Source organism: Phyllobates terribilis, unplaced genomic scaffold (assembly GCF_046119375.1).
Source record: "Phyllobates terribilis strain yellow unplaced genomic scaffold, ASM4611937v1 Scaffold_5__5_contigs__length_657084704, whole genome shotgun sequence".
NCBI lineage: Eukaryota > Metazoa > Chordata > Amphibia > Anura > Dendrobatidae > Phyllobates > Phyllobates terribilis.
In genome coordinates, this window is record NW_027362765.1 from 492,567,913 (window position 1) to 492,585,994 (window position 18,082).

The following is an 18,082-nucleotide window of genomic DNA, read 5'->3' on the forward strand; positions in this document are numbered from 1 at the left end:
CCCTCTTTTGATTTGGATAATGGGCCACTCCTATCTTCACTTGGGCGTGGTGCGGGCAGATGTGCGACGGGATGGAAGGCAACTCGGCGTTCCAAGGGACAAAGCCGTTATTTGCTGGCTTGGCTTTAGGGGTATGGGGTGGAACAGGGTGTTACGGAGGTGAATAATTTTGTCCACTTAGATCACCCCTCGGACATACTGCTATTACACGTGGGGGATAATTACTTAGGGGTTCGGCCATGTTGGGATCCAATTAGAGACATTAAGCACGATTTATTACGGGTTTGGGCATCTTTTCCGGGAATGGTAATGATCTGGTCCGAAATTGTTCCCCGCAAGACATGGCAAAACGCCCGGTCCATAAAGAGTTTAAATAGAGTACAGAAGAAGGTCAGGAGTTTTTCGGTTGGCAGACGGAGTTCATTTAAACGACGTTGGAACTGAGTTATGGTCATTAAATTTACAAGGGGGCATCGAGCAAGGATGTGTATGAAAGGAAAGGGGGTCTCGAGTACTTAAGGTTGTCAAAAACTCTCGTGGTGGCGTGCTTTAGAGTCCTTGAAGTTGGATATAAATTGGTATGGGAGTGTCAACAGGACATGGATCCCTCGGTTATAGGTGGTATTTGGGTCTGGTGATTTATTGGACTTACGACAAAGGAATGTTGAGTCCTGGGTGTGGTGGTTTTAACCATTTCTGAACACCCTTTCGAGGGGGTTCTTGGTGCTCCTGAGCTTGAGGATTGCAGCTGGGAGTAAGTGCATTGGGGTCACCAGACTCTTCTTAGATTCAAGGACTCTAACACGATTTGTTTATAGAACACGGTTTTAATTGCTACTGTTATAATAAAGCGCCACTGTGGCCAATTGTATCCAAGCCACGATGTTTATCGTTCTTGGGGGTAAAAGTAAAATGGGGGCGGGGGCCAACCCACCGAGAATTGGCAATACCAACGTCAAGAAAAGGCTGGAGCATTGGTCGAGGACAGTTGGCGGAAGCAGACATAATGGGGGTTTGACATAGATGGGGGTAGGGATAGTGAGGGTGGGGGCCGTTTTTAAGGTCACCCTGGGAGGGGGTCAGGTCTCTTTGCCCCCTTCCAGGGCACAAGACAAGATTCCCATCTGCCCTCCCTGTTTGGTAAATTTCACGGGTCATAGTGGCGTTTTTTACATGCTATATTGAACCTTGTATATTGTGGAATGCGTTATTGTATTTGTTAATTAGCACTTTATATCTTGTACCATTTCTAAATTTATCACGGCTAAAAAGAGTTAAGATTAGTGGAACATTTAATCCCAAGAGAAGGGCAACCCTTCAGCCATGGTTCCCTAAAGTTTTCCTCCAAAGGTTTTTCATCCGCTCCTGAGTGCTGTAGGGTTACTCTTTGTGAGTAGTAGATTTGCCGAAGCTGTCCTTTGCAGGGGCACGCATGCTTTAGGGTCCTTGAAGTTGGTTATAAATTGGTATGGGAGTGTCCACTGGACATGGACCCCTCAGTTATAAGTGGTATTTGGGTCTGGTGATTTATGGGACTTACGACAAAGGAATGTCGAGTCCCGGGTGTGGTGGTTTTAACCGTTTCTGAACCCCCTTTCAAGGAGGTTCTTGGTGCTCCTGAGCTTGTGGATTGCGGCTGAGAGTAAGTGCATTGGGGTCACCAGACTCTTCTTAGCTTCAAGGACCCTAACATGATTTGTTTATAGAACACGGTTTTAATTGATACTGTTATTATAAATAAATAATAATAAAGAATCACTGTGGCCAATTGTATCCAAGCCACAATGTCTGTCATTCTTGGGGTTAGAAGTAAGATGGGGGCGGGGGCCAACCCACCGAGAATTGGCAATACCAACGTCAAGTAATTTTTAAGGATTATTGCTTATAGCTCAGGTGTGATCAGTTTCCTAGGCAAGGAGCAATTCTGAAGCTCGCTGGATTTCTGGATCAGGACAGGTTCAGGGCTACTGAACTCCTCCAATGCTCGAATGCAAAGATGCTTTTGCTTGCAGAAACAAAGAGCACATGGTCTGAGCCGGCGGAGCAACAACTCCCCAACCTCCGCACAAGTTGGGCAGTAGGGAAACAGTGAGCTCCTGAGTTTATAAAAACCTTTAAGGCCAGTGCACATGAGCCAAGTAGTTCATATGGAGGGTCTGGGTATAAGCTTTAAGCATTTTGTCTACACAGTGAGCGTGGCTCTTTGGTGGAAGGATTTTCCTAGATTCCAGTAATGGTAACAAATAGTGGTATACCGTACTGCTTCTCATCATCACTAGAAGAGCACATCATTAGAGAAAAAACGCATGACTCTCTTTTCTAGTTAACTGAAGGCTGCAGACAATCACCAGCTGCGTTGGTTCTCTGACTTTGGAAGTAAGTAGGCATCGCTTCAGGAGTCGTCGCCGTTCTCCAAAGTGGACTGCACTTGATTTGCGAGGGCAGTCTAGGGAGAGTATGCCACCATTTTTATTTTAAGCACATTTGTTCCTTACTAGTGATGAGCGAGCATGCTCGCCACTGCTCGGTACTCGCCTGAGCATCTCAGTACTCGAGATGCTCGGAGCTCGCTGAGTACTTGCGCGATGCTCGGGCGGGAGCTCGGGTCCCCGTCCTGCATGCTGCATGTTTGGTGCTATTTTGAGCACCAATCATGCAAGGATTGTCTGCCACTCACTGTAATGTCACAGCCATGGTGGTTGTGGCATTACAGTGATTGCCCAAATCGATGTGCTCACAGTGAAACATGAAAAGCCGGCAATTCATCAAGGGCATACACCGGTACCCGACAATTTAGAACAGAAAGAATAGAGCATCACACATAGATTAGATAGATAGAAACATGCCAGTCACATATATAATACGTAAGTACAGTGACAGTGTTGGTTACTGTACTTGTTATTTAGTGTTAAAATAAAGGATTTAGTAAAAAAAATAATAATAGTGTTTTCATGCACCTGTCTCTTTAAAAAAGCCGGCCGGCAATTCAGCAGCGGCATACATAGGTACCCGACAATTTAGAACAGAAAGAATAGAGCATCACACATAGATTAGATTGATAGAAACATGTCAGTCACATATATAATAAGTACAGTGACAGTGTTGGTTACTGTTCTTGTCATTTAGTGTTAAAATAAAGGATTTAATAAAAAAAAAATTGGCGTGGGGTTCTCCGTAATTTTATTCTCTAGCGGAGGTTAAGCAGATGGCTGAGGCAGATGTTTGAAGCCTGGGAAGGGGGTAATACCCACGGAGCTTCCCAGGCTACTAATATCAGCCCCCAGCCGAATAGCTAGCCTTTACTAGATATTAAAATGGGAGACTCAAAAAAAAAATAACGTGGGGTCCCCCCTAATTTAATAGCTAGGAAAAGCTAGGCAGACAGCTGGAGGCTGATATTAATAGCCCAGGAAGGGTGCCATGAATATTGGCCCCCTCCCAGGCTAGAAACACCAGCCGTCAGCCGCCCCAGAAATGGCGCATCCATAGGATGCGCCAATTCTGGCACTTAGCCTCGCTCTTCCCACTGCCCTGTAGTGGTGGCAGTGGGGTAATAGGGCTGGGGTTGATGTCAGCTTATAATGCCAGCTGACATCAAGCCCAGGTTAGTAATGGAGAGGCGTCTATGAGATGCCCCTATTACTAACCCCATAGTGAAAGTTAAAAAAAACACAAACAACCAGAATAAAGTCCTTTAATTGAAATAAAGACACAATTCTTTAATGTTCTAAATTAAACTCTACTTACCATCACGCCCATTCCAGCTGAAGCCAACGATCTCCTGCAATAAAAGTAAAATAATAAACCAACCTCATCCTTACCTTTCCATGGTTCCCAGGTCGGGTTCAGCTCTTCTATATTGATATGACAGGCTGGATCACAGCAGAACGCTGCCATCCAGATTGCCATGCCGCAGACACTGAGAAGCTCCTCAGTGAAGCTCCTCAGTGTCTGGCTGTGACTGCATCCAGATGAGCCGAGTTCATGTCTCATGAACTCAGCTCACCTCATGCAAGTCACTGACAGCGTGAGAGAATTCTCCTGCGCATGCGGTGCTGGCAAATGACGTCACCGCTTGAGCAGGAGAATCTTCCCACGCTGGGACGGCATTGAGATGGCAGGCTGGATGGTAGCAGAACGCTGCCATCCAGCATGCCATCCTTCAGAGACACTGAGGAGCGCAAGCATGCCTGCGCTTCTCAGTATCTGCGTCATGGCAAGCTGGATGGAAGCTTTCTGCTGCGATCCAGCCTGTCATGTCAATGTAGCAGAGCTGAAGCTGTCCTGGGAACCATGGAAAGGTAAGGATGAGGTTGGTTTATTATTTTACTTTTATTGCAGAAGACATTGGCTTCAGCTGGAATGGGCGATACGGTAAGTAGAGTTTAATTTAGAACATTAAAGGAATGTGTGTTTATTTGAATTAAAGGACTTTATTCTGGGTGTTGTGTTTTTTTTAAATACTTTACTAGAAATTCATGGCGGTCATGTCTAATATTGGCATGACCTCAAGAATTTCAGGCTTAGGGCCAGCTGATAATACCAAGCTGGTCCTAACCCCTTTATTAACCAGTGAGCCACCGCACCAGTGCCCTGGATGAGTTGGGTACAGCGCCAGAAGATGGCGCTTCTATGAATGCACCATTTTCTGGGGTGGCTGCGGACAGCAATTCGCAGTGGGGGAGGGGGGGGGCAGAAAGCTTGGGCCTCCCTGCACTGTGGATTCCAGCCCCCAACTGCCTAGTTGTACCTGGCTGGACACAAAAATAGGGCGAAGCCCCACGTATATTTTTTAAAATTATTTCATGAAATTCATGAAATAATAAAAAAGGGCTTCCCTATATTGTTGTGTCCGGCCAGGTACAAATAGGCAGCTGGCGGTTGGGGGCAGCCCGTTCCTGGATGCTGTACCTGGCTGGTATAGAAAAATATGTCGTAGCCCATGTCAAAATTTTTTGAAAAAATTAATTAAAAAATTAAAAAAAAAAAAGTAATTCAGGGACTGCATCTTTATTAACCCCTCAAGTGGATTGGTTAATAAAGATCCAGTCCCTAAATATGTTTATTTTTAATTTTTAATGAATTTTTCACCAAAAATTTGACGTGGCCTTCGCCATATTTTTGTGTCCAGCCAGGTATAGCATCCAAGAACGGGCTGCCCCCAACCCCCAGATGCCTATTTGTACCTGGCTTGAAACAAAAATACAGGGAAGCCCATTTTTTAATTATTTCATGAATTTCATGAAATAATTAAAAAAAAATTGACGTGGGGCTTCGCCCTATTTTTGTGTCCAGCCAGGTACAACTAGGCAGCTGGGGGCTAGAATCACAGTGCAGGGAGGCCCAAGCTGTCTGCCCCCCCCCCGTTGCGAATTGCAGTCCACAGCCACCCCAGAAAATGGCGCGTTCATAGAAGCGCCATCTTCTGGCGCTTTACCCAACTCATCCAGGGCCCTGGTGTGGTAGCTCACTGGGTAATAAAGGGGTTAGGGTCAGCTTGGTATTATCAGCTGTCCCTAAGCCCGAAATTCATGGGGTCACGCCAATATTAGACATGACCGCCATGAATTTCTAGTAAAGTATTTAAAAAAAACGCAACACCCAGAATAAAGTCCTTTAATTGAACTAAACACACATTCCTTTAATGTTCTAAATTAAACTCTACTTACCGTTCCAGCTGAAGCCAATGTCTTCTGCAATAAAAGTAAAATAATAAACAAACCTCATCCTTACCTTTCCATGGTTCCCAGGATGGCTTCATTTCTGCTACATTGACATAACAGGCTGGATTGCAGTAGAAAGGTCCCATCCAGCTTGCCATGCCGCAGCCACTGAGAAGCACAGGCATGCTTGCGCTCCTCAGTGTCTCGCTGTGATGGCATCATGTCCAATGAACTCAGCTCACCTCATGCACGTCACTGACAGTGTGGGAGAATTCTCCTGCGCATGCGGTGCCGGCAAATGATGTCACCGCTTGAGCAGGAGATTTCTCCCACGCTGAGATGGCATAGAGATGGCAGGCTGGATGGTAGCAGAACGCTGCCATCCAGCTTGTCATCCTTCAGAAACATTGCCTGCGCTCCGCTGTGTCTCTGAAGGATGGCATGCTGGATGGCAGCGTTCTGCTACCATCCAGCCTGCCATCTCAATGCCGTCCCAGTGTGGGAAAATTCTCCTGCTCAAGCGGTGACGTCATTTGCCCGCACCGCATGCGCAGGAGAATTCTCCCACGCTGTCAGTAACGTTCATGAGGTGAGCTGAGTTCATTGGACATGAACTCGGCTCATCTGGATGCCGTCACAGCCAGACACTGAGGAGCTTCACTGAGGAGCTTCTCAGTGTCTGCGGCATGGCAATCTGGATAGCAGCGTTCTGCTGCGATCCAGCCTGTCATGTCAATGTAGCAGAGCTGAAGCCGTCCTGGGAACCGTGGAAAGGTAAGGATGAGGTTGGTTTATTATTTTACTTTTATTGCAGGAAATCGTTGGCTTCAGCTGGAATGGGTGTGACGGTAAGTAGAGTTTAATTTAGAACATTAAAGAATTGTGTCTTTATTTCAATTAAAGGACTTTATTCTGGGTGTTTGTGTTTTTTTTACCTTTTACTATGGGATTAGTAATGGGTAGTCTTATAGATGCCTCTCCATTACTAACCTGGGCTTGATGTCAGCTGGCATTATAAGCTGACATCAACCCCAGCCCTATTACCCCACTGCCACCGCTACAGGGTAGTGGGAAGAGCGCCATGGATGCGCCATTTCTGGGGCGGCTGACAGCTGGTGTTTCTAGCCTGGGAGGGGGCCAATATTCTTGGCACCCTTCCTGGGCCATTAATATCAGCCCCCAGCTGTCTGCCTAGCCTTTGCAGGCTAATAAAATAGGGGGGACCCCACGTCATTTTTTTTTTGGGTCCCCCATTTTAATAGCTAGTAAAGGCTAGGTATTCAGCTGGGGGCTGATATTAGTAGCCTGGGAAGCTCCGTGGGTATTACCCCCTTCCCAGCCTTCAAACATCTGCCTCAGCTGTCTGCATAACCTTTGCTAGAGACTAAAATTATGGGGAACCCCACGCCAATTTTTTTTTTAATAAATCCTTAATTTTAACACAAAATGACAAGAACAGTAACCGACACTGTCACTGTACTTATTATATATGTGACTGACATGTTTCTATCTATCTAATCTATGTGTGATGCTCTATTCTTTCTGTTCTAAATTGTCGGGTACCGATGTATGCCGCTGCTGAATTGCTGGCCGGCTTTTTTAAAGAGACGGGTGCATGAAAGCAATGTTATTTTTTTTTAAATAAATCCTTTATTTTAACACTAAATGACAAGTACAGTAACCAACACTGTCACTGTACTTATTATATATGTGACTGACATGTTTCTATCTATCTAATCTATGTGTGATGCTCTATTCTTTCTGTTCTAAGTTGTCGGGTACCGGTGTATGGCGCTGATGAATTGTCGGCCGGCTTTTTTGTGTTCCAAGTGCCCTGCTATGTTTTTCATGCACCCTCCTATAAACCCTGCCTGTCTGCCTATATATTGTGCCTGCCTTACGTTTAATTGAGCACTGTTCCCATCGATTTGGGCAATTTTTGACCTTCTGCAGACTGCCGGGGGGGACAGCCAGAAAAATGCTCGAGTTTCCCATAGACATACATTGGGCTCGTTGCTCGGGTCGAGCACCCGAGTATTCCAATGTGCTCGACCCAAGCTTCGAGCACCCGAGCATTTTAGTGCTCGCTCATCACTATTCCTTATATTTTTATTACTGTAATTGCGACCTATTTAATATCAATTAAATTGAATCAGTGTTATGTAAAAATGAAGAGTTGTTCTTTAAGGCTATGTGCCCACGATGCAGAAATGCTCCGGATTTTTTCCTGAGCGTTTCTGCATCTCCCTGGCAGAAAAAGCGAATGTGGATTGTACATGCGGATTGTACATGCGGATTGTACATGAGTTTTTCTTGCCAGGGTCAAGCGGATGTGAAGCGTTCTTCACATGCATTTCCGCATGCGGGTTGTCAAGCGCTTTCCAAGCAATTTTAGCATCACTTGAAAAGTGGTTGACAACTTGGTCACACTATATAAATCCATGCAACCGGAATGGATTTATATAGAGTGACCGAAAGAATGGTAAAAAGTAAGAAATAAATATCATACTTACCTTCTGATGGCCCCCAGTGTCTTTATTCGATGTGTCTCGGCTTGCCGGCAGATCGCCGACGTCAGCGTCGCGTGACCCGTCACATGACTAAATGACGGCAGGTCTTTCAGTCCACCGCGATCTGCCGGCAAGCAGAGACGAGCACACCGGGGGCCATCAGGTATGTATAATGGTAACATAGTAACATAGTTTTTAAGGTTGAAAGAAGACTAAGTCCATCTAGTTCAACCCATAGCCTAACATATGTGACACATAAACTACATTATTAAAATAGACAATATTTATTGAATAGATAAGATAAAATATACATAGGACGATAAAATAGGGAAAGGATACCACAATGAAGAGGTTACTGGGTAGGACAATACTCAGTATATAATAAATGCATACTCAATCTCAATATACCAAATAAAACAAGCATATAATACCTATATTTAGATGGAGTCCACAATAAGGTGCATAGTGCTAATGATGGACTCAGAGAGTAAAAATGAAAAGTGCTACATCATAAATAAGTAAATATGTAAATATTGTATGCAGAGACAGAAAGTGCAGTAATAATAAAGTATGTACAAACCCAGATAGCCAGATCCAACGCGCGTTTCGCCAGGGGGCTTTGACGAGGATGTAATGTCAGAGAAAAAGTAGAGGATATTTATAGGGGGCCGGACCAATGAGTGATGTGTATATTAATTGAATTCTTAACGTAATTATAAGACATGGCGCCATGTTCATTAAGCCAATGCACCGCTGCCCCGCTGCCCCGCACTGAGCTGCGACTCCTAGGAGCGCAGAGCAGGCAGGGGAGCGAGGTGCCGGCGTGCGTGTCAGCGTGGAATGCAAACCGGAAGTGATGTGATAAACGTCATGTGAAGGGAGTGAAACAGGAAATGCGTTCCACCGTGGAACGCATACGTGATTAAAAGTGCCAGTGTGACGATAAGGATGAGAATCGTCGGGATAAAGAGCAATAAAGTTGAAAAGTGTGAAAAGATGTGAATATATGCATGTGAAAGATGATGTGAAAGGTGAACTAGTATGATAAATGGACAGTGATAGTAAAAATTTATAAAAAATATGAAATGTGCTGAACAGTGCTATGTGTAAGTGCATGTATGTGTGAGTGATAATATTAAACTGATAAAGAGTATAATGATGGTAGAATAGGAATGACTGGTGAATAGAAAACAGTGTAATGATCATGTGATGTGGAAATGGATATAAAAGTGAAAAGAATAGACAGCCTTAAAACATTAAAACTAGATTCCAGAACAGGGGTTACACCGATAGAATTATCCATCAGGGTTACTGGAGAGCAAAATGCTCAAAAACAAAAGATCTCCTCTACCACATGAGAACCAAAATGAAGGAAGACACGGTACGATTTATCTCTACCTATAATGCCAGAAATAATGAAATGTGGCAAGCCTTAAAGAAACATTGGAAAATATTACAAATTGATCAGACCCTTAATGGGTATTTACCACCTAATCCTGTAATCACGTATCGACGATCCAAAAACCTAAAAGACCTCTTGGTCCACAGCCACCTGGAATCTTCTGGTACTAAGGGTCTTTTTGGATCAAGAGGCCCCCCGTGGGGCTGCCGCCCATGTGGCTCATGTGTGGCTTGTGTTAATATCGAATCTACAAAAACCTTTACTAATTCAGACCACACAAAAGAATTTAAGATCATTCATAGCATTACCTGCACAACCACTGGGGTCATTTATTGTGCAAAATGCCCCTGTGGCAAAAAGTATATTGGCCTAACCTCAAGAGAACTCCGAAGACGTACAAGGGAGCATGTTCTCGACATCAAAGCAGCTAGGGAGGTTGAAAACTTGGATCACCTCAAGACTAGTGTTGAGCCAACCCCGTAGTGTTCGAGTTCGGTTCGGTTCGTCGAACACCCGTGTGTTCACCGAACTGTTCGTCGAACTGTTCGTCGAACACCTTCGAACACCGTTAAAACCAATGGCAGGCAAACAAAAACACATAGAAACACATAGAAAACACCTTCAAAGGTGTCCAAAAGCTGACAAACTGCTCAGAAGACACAACTAACACATGGAAAAGTGACAAGTACATATAGTCATGCGAAAAGAAAAGAGGTGGAGGAGTAAAAGGAGGGGGAGACACAGATATAGGCATGTCATGCCCTTCTAAAATCCAAAAAGTGAGAAGCCGAGACGGCCAGTCCGCTCCTGCCCGTGCCACCTCCGTGTCGCCGGGTTTGTGCCAGAGCCGCGGTGAACCCTGACGGCCTGCCCCCCTCTCCCAATACTGGTGCCTGTCCGCTGGTGGGTCGAGAGAGCCCCCCCTGTGGTGGAGGCAGCTCTAAGCTTTTTAATTTATATTGTCCCTCTAATTTGAATGAATACACTTTAAATCCATTTACAAGGATCTATTGGAGGGCAAGTCTCATGCCAGCAGCCGCGTAATTCCAGCTCCAGTAGCGTCCACTAAAGCTGCTGCAGTTAAAAAGCTTTTATAAGGATCGAGCTCGGCTGTCCACCGCAAGGCATCCTAGTGCCAGTCCCAGCCCCTATGCCTTGGGGTGCCTCCTGATGCTCTTCACTGAGTATCCCGTGGTCCCGAAGCATTTCCTTTGAAAAAATTAAGTGTCCAAACTACAGGTGGTGTAGCTTGCTTAACAGCCGGGATAATCCGCTGACTAGCAGACACTGCTACTAGGCACAAAGTATTTCCTGGGCTAGATGCAGTTAAAAATTTGTAAGTAGATACTCTCGCTGGATGCTGAGAAAGCATTCCATAGAGTCTCCTGGCACGCCATATATGATTCTCTTAAAAAGCTTGGGGTAGGGGTCTAGGGAACCCTTTTATAGCCAAAATCACGGCCCTGTATCACAATACGTCACCTAGGCTGAAGATAAATGGAACTGTAGCACCGAGGACTCGGTTGCTACAGACGTATTGCACCTCACCCAGAGGTGTGATATCTCACTCTCAGATAAGGATGGAGTGTGGATCAGGACCCGACACCTGCATGCATTACACCACATTGCCGTGGGGCAGGGCGACCAATATGCCCCTGAGATGGGCACGACAGTCCCTGTCCCTGGCTGGAGTGGGGGGAGGGAACACTGAGGAAGGGGAAACCTGCAGTGCAGGAGCAGGGAGGAAGCAGTTCCTGGGTGCATTGAGAAGGGAGTATAAAAGGTGGGCACCATCTTAGTTCAGTGCAGAGAAGTCTGAGCAGAAGTGGCAGGGAGCAGGGGCTCTGCATGAGCTCTGCTCCGGAGGCGGGCCTAGTAACAGAGGCCCAGGCCTGCAAGAGGGAGAAGGAAGGAAGAGGAGCGGAGAAGGCTCCAGGAACGAGGAATGAAGGGATCCCAGGGGTGCGGACGGGCGAGTCGCCACCGCACGCCCGAATCCACCTGCGTGGAGGGGTCAGGCCAAAGGGGGAGACCGGTCCCCGAACTAGTGGAGGCAGGAAACGACCCTCAGCTAGAAACCGGAGGCTCTGACATTTTATGTGGCGCAGCCCCTTGCTCCACCCGCTAGGAAGGCACCACATAGGGTCAGGGAAACTGGCGCCAAGTTTACCAAGAGGAGGCCCGAGGCAGCCGGACAGAAGTGTTGGTAAGAAAGGCCAGACAAAGGACACACAAAGGGGGTCCTGTGAAGCGCTCCAAAGTTATCTGGGAGTTGTCTGAGCCCCTCACCTGGTGAGCACAGTACGACGTGGGCAGCCATTACCTGCAGACGTGGTCTGGATAATAAGAACTGTGAGTAAAGGCCCTGAACTGCATCACTGACTCCGTGTCGTTACTGCTGCTGCCCTGCACCATCACCCCCATCCTCCGCATACACTGCCCTGAGGCTATACTCCTCCCGTGGGGAGTTATGCTACGCTCTGCTGCACCCACAACACCAGCCTTAGCGGTCTGCCCTGTAGCGGCGGTTCACTCTGACCGCAATCCACGGGTGGCGTAGTCGGACATTTAAACATCAAAACCACATAAATAGTTCCGCCACTGGTTTGACCGCCCTGAGCCACGGAACCGGATCGCCGCCGCGAAGACTACAACCACAAGCATCCACCAAAAAGGGTCCGGCTCCGGGTGTCCCAAGGCCCAGGGGGTGCGTCAGAACATTTTCATCACCTTTCACAATCACCAATGGGACAAGGCAGGGATGTCCTCTGTCCCCTCTCTTATACATCCTAGTGACGGAGCACCTGCTCTCATCAATTCGCCATAACCCCAATATTAGGTGGATTGAGGTGGGAGGCACCGAGTACAAGTGCTCTCTATTTGCTGATGATGTCCTAGTATATATCACTCAATCACATATATCCATCCCTGCTGTTATGGCTGAAATAGATCACTTTGTTACATGGTAAAATTTTAAAATCAATGCAGCGAAGTCTGGGGCCCTCGATGTCTCCCTCCCTAAATCCATATAGGATTCCATCCAGTCCAACTTTCCCTTTGCCTGGCCCTCACAGGGTATCAAATACTTAGGAATTCCTATTCATAGAGACCTCTCCCATCTATGTTATCTTAATTTTGGGCCCTTTATTGAACAATTCCATACAGACCACGGTTGGCAAGTTAGAACTGTAAGATTCACTACGTGAACCACTGGTGTTTTGTGGAAAAGCACATGTACACCGCGTTCCAAATTATTATGCAAAAAGTGTTTAGGAGTGATAAGGGAAGAATTTGTTTGTTTGTCAGTTAAACTCATTGATGGTGATGTGTGTCAGGGCTCTTTATATCACTGTAAGCAATTGCAGACACCTGTGCTAATTAGTTTGGCAGGTGTGTCCAATGAAAGGCAAGACTACTTAAGAACGCTCTCTCACATTATTAAGCAGCCTACATTTTCTGCCAAAATGGGAAAGAAAGAGGATGTGTCGGCTGCTGAGAAGCAACAAATTGTGGAGTGTTTAGGTCAAGGCATGACTACAATCAACATTGTGCGATGATCAGGATGAAGTGTCTTGGCAATCAAGAAGTATGTAGCTGATTCACAGTACACACGTGTGCGTGCTGATAAGGGCAAATTGAGGACTCTTTCCTACAGGCAATTACGTCAGGTTGAAAGAGCAGCGGCAAAAAAGCCTTGTCATAGCAGCAGACAAGTTTTTGTAGCTGCTTGTGCCTCCAACGTCCCCCGAACAACAAGATGCAGGGTCCTTCAGAGGTTTGCAGCTGTGCATACGCCATCCTGTCGACCTCCTCTATCCACTTCACACAAGCAGAAACGGCTCCAGTGGGCCAAACATTACATGAAGACTGATTTCAAAACTGTTTTGTTCACGGATGAGTGCCGTGCAGCGCTCGATGGTCCAGATGAATGGAGTGGAGGATGGCTGGTTGATGGACACCCCACGCAAACACGGCTACAGCGCCAACAAGGAGGAGGTGGAGTAATGTTTTGGGCTGGAATCATGGGGAGAGAGATTGTCGGCCCCTTTAGGATCCCTGAAGGCGCTAAAGATGAACTCCATAATGTATGTGGATTTTCTCAAACAGCACTTCCTGCCATGGTTCAAGAAGAAGAACCGTGTATTTCACAGCAAGATCATTTTTCTGCATGATAATGCACCATCTCATGCTGCACATAAAACATCTGCATCTCTGGCTGATATGGACATAAAAGGGGACAAACTTATGGTGTGACCCCCATGCTCCCCTGACCTCTACCCCATTCAGAACCTTTGGAGCATCATTAAAAGGAGTGTCTATGATGGCGGGAGGCAGTTCACATCTAAGCAACAGCTCTGGGAGGGTATTCTGTCCTCATGCAAAACAATTGAAGCAGAAACCATCCAAAACCTGACAAATTCAATGGACGAGAGAGTTCAGAAGCTCCTTTCGAACAAGGGGTCCTATGTGAAAATGTAACATCACCTAGAATAAAGTTTTGAGTTGAAAACTGTTTGATTTCAGTTTCTAACAACCTGCTAATGCTTATAATTTCAAAAATGACCATTTTTTTGGTCTTTATTAAAATGAAAAGGTTGATCGAAAAGTTTGGGGGATCTAAGAGTGTGGCAACCCAGTAGTCATGATTACTTCGAATTCTGACAATATGAGGGTCATGCTGCAGGTAGTGCAGCAAGAAGGCACTTATGTGTCATGCGCATCTCGGAGCCCCAAAATTATTTTCCGGGCTAGATGCAGCTAAAAATTATTTTTAATTTTAAATCTGGTGAAGCTTATTATAGATGGCCTAATAGGATCAGTGCTGCACACTGCTACAAAGCCCAAATTATTTTCCAGTCAAGATACAGATAAACATGATTAGTAATTTGAAAGCTTAAAACGGTTGGTAGGGTGATTTTAACCAATCATCAAGCTTTTACTCTCCCCAGGATGACACAGGGGTAGAAAAGTCGTTTCGGATCCATGATTTGTTCATCTTTATGAACGTGAGTCTGTCTACATTATCAGTGGAGAGCCGCGTGCGCTTATCTGTCAGCACACCACCAGCAGCGCTGAACACACGTTCAGACAGAACGCTGGCTGCGGGGCATGACAAGATCTCCAAGGCGTAAGTGGCTAGCTCCGGCCATTTATCCAGATTGGAAGCCCAAAAAGAGCAAGGGTCCAGTGACACAGTCATGGCTTCAATGTTTACTTGGAGATACTCCTGTACCATCGTCTCTAGGCGTTGACTATGTGTCAGACTTCTTGTCTCCTGTGGCCTTGCAAAGGATGGGCTAAAAAAGTGGTGAAATGATTCCGCAAAATTGATGTTACCAGCAGATACTGTGGTTCTGTTACGGTTTGAGTGCTGAACACTTGACGGTCCCACGGTTGGCAAGTTGGAACTGTGAGATTCACTACGTGCACCACTGGTATTTTGTGGAAAAGCACATGTAAGATTCTGCAACAGTCTCTGCTGATACTCCTGCATGCGTGCATCCCTTTCTATGGCAGGAATAATTTCTGCAAATTTACTTTTGCACCGGGGATCTAACAGTGTGGCAACCCAGTAGTCAGGATTATTTCTAATTCTCACAATTCGAGGGTCATGTTGCAGGTAGTGCAGCAAGAAGGCACTCATGTGTGTTGCGCATCCAGGAGCACCAAGTCCCTGTTGTGTTGGTGGCGAGGTAACAATCATGCTTCCTTCCTCTGTCCTCTCCCCCCAACCTCGCACAACAGAAATGTGATCAAGGTCTCCCTCATCTGATGAGTCTTCCATCAGTTCGTCCTCCACTTCTTCCTGGGCTCCTGCACCTTCCTCACTAGTTTGGCTGCTACCATGCGCCCTGGTAAAATCATCTCCCCCACCCTCACATGCCTGCCGCCTTGGTGCTGCCGACCGTCTGGACCTTGCAGATGTTAGCCCTTCCGCATACAACTCCTCCTCCTCTACTTCCTCCACCTCCTCTTGTGCCACCACCTGACTCCGAATTCTGTTTAACATGTGCTCCAGCATGTAAATCACCGGAATAGTCATGCTGATAATGGCATCGTCAGCACTAAACATCTTCGTCGCCATTTCAAAACTGTGCAGAAGGGTGCATAGGTCCCTGATCTGAGACCACTCCTCCAGCGTGATTTGCCCCACCTCTGAATCTCGTTGGCCCAGGCTATACGTCAGAACGTATTGCACCAGGGCTTGTCGGTGCTGCCACAGTCGCTGCAACATGTGCAGAGTTGAATTCCACCGGGTAGGCACATCGCATTTTAGCCGGTGAAGTGGCAGGCCCAACGACTTCTGTAGAGATGTAAGTCGCTGAGCTGCGGGATGCGAACGGCGGAAGTGAGCACACAGCGACCGTGCCCTCTGCAGAAGGCCATCTAGTCTGGGATAGTGGGCTAAAAATTGCTGGACAACCAGGTTCAACACGTGAGCCATACAAGGCACGTGTGTGACATTGCCCCGGCGAAGGGCCGCACCCAGGTTTGCAGCATTGTCGCACACGGCCTTCCCTGGTTTCAGGTCCAGTGGAGACAACCATTCATGAAATTGGTTCTCCAGAGCTGACCACAACTCCTCAGCTGTGTGACTCACATTTCCCAGACATTTCAATGTAAAAACCGCCTGATGACGTTGAGCCCTACTGCCAGCATAGTAAGGAGGTGTGCAGGATCCCTTCTGCGCAGTTAGAAAGCTTGTGGCATGACCAGACAGGCTTTGGGTGCAGGTGGAAGACCGAGAGGAGGTTGAGGAGGCAGAAGCAGTGGAGGAACTTTGACATAAAGAGGATTGACGCACAACTCGTGGGGACGGCAAGACTTGGACAGCAGCCCCTTGTCCTGCTGTCACCATAGTTACCCAGTGCCCAGTCAGCGACATGTAACGCCCCTGTCCATGCCTACTCGTCCAAGTGTCTGTGGTGAAATGCACCCTGTCACACACAGAGTTTCTCAAAGAAGCGGTGATGTTGTGTGCGACATGCTGGTGGAGCGCAGGCACACCTTTCTTTGAGAAGTAGTGCCGACTGGGCATCTGGTACTGGGGCACTGCGACGGACATAAGGTCTCGAAAATCCTCTGTGTCCACCAGGCGGAAAGGCAGCATTTCTGTAGCTAAGAGCTTGCAGATGGTGAAATTCAACCTCTTAGCTTTCTCATGGCTAGGAGGAAATGGTCTTTTACTTGTCCACATCTGAGGGACCGAGGGCTGGCTATTGTGCTTAGACGGGGTTGATAAGGGTGTCCCCGGCAAACTGCCGGTCTGTGAGGAAGATGCAGGCGGACATGTTAGGTTGCCTTGATCCAAAGGTGGTGCTATCGATGTCGGACAGCGCTCAAGACCAGCTGGTGTTACCACCTCCAAAGAAAATGATGACCTGCCAATCACGCTGGCTGTTGCGGGTAAAGAGGTGGCAGGTCTTCGCCCCAAAACAGGTGTGACTGCTGTCCCCCCAGTCACAGAGGATGAAGAGGCCGCGGATGCACAAGATATGGCAGACGGTGGTTGGCCCGGCCGGCTAGGCCGCATTGTAGCACACTGAGCTTCCCACTGCAACTTATGCTTCATGTCCATGTGCCGGTTCATGCATGAAGTACTCAAACTATGTATTTTTTGGCCTCTACTTAGCTTTTGCTGACAAATGTTACAGATAACACGAGTTGGGTCATCTTTATCGATCTGAAAAAATGCCCAGGCTATGCAAGGCTTAGCACCCATGCGACCTGAAGAGCCACCACGACTTGTGGTGAGAGGCAGAGTTGTGTTTGAGGATGCAGTTGTTGACGTGCTTCCAGTACTACGTCTCTGTCCAGGAAGGCGCAACCTGACCTCGTCGTCACTAGCATCTTCCTCCACCTCCTCTGCTGACCTCATCTCTTGGCTGACTGTGGGTTGACAGTAAGTGGGATCTCCGACCTCATCATCATCACCCTGTGCGTTATCACACCCGTCGTCCTCAGAGCCAACCTGTTCCTGCCCTGACAAAAAACTAAAGTTGTCGCTCCAATCAGGTATTTGAGTCTTATCATCGTCTTCCTCATTGTCTCCACCAACAGGAGTTACAGTTTGGGAATGAGGGTCTACATTATGGTCAGAACCTTCTGCGTCTGGTCCTGGATCCGACTCATAAAGATTCTGGGCATCAGTGCAGATCATTTCCTCGTCTGGATTCACAGAAGCGCTGGAGTCGACCTCTGATTCCCAGGCTATAGTATGAGTAAACAGCTCTGCAGACTCAACCATCTGTTCTACCTCATACTCAGACGGGCAGCTGGAGATTTGGGAGCTGTGAGGAAGCAAGTGCGATTTGGGTGACACCTTTGAGGACTGGAGTATTTGTGATGTTGAAGTTGATGTGGAGGAGAGCCCACTTAAAGGAGCACTTGATATCCGTTGAAGCACCTGCTGTTTTTGTGCCTCATCTGGAATTTGTAGCGATTGGCGTGGCCGTAAGAAAGGGATCTTATCACATTGTCCGCTAAAAGAAGTAGACATTTTAGTT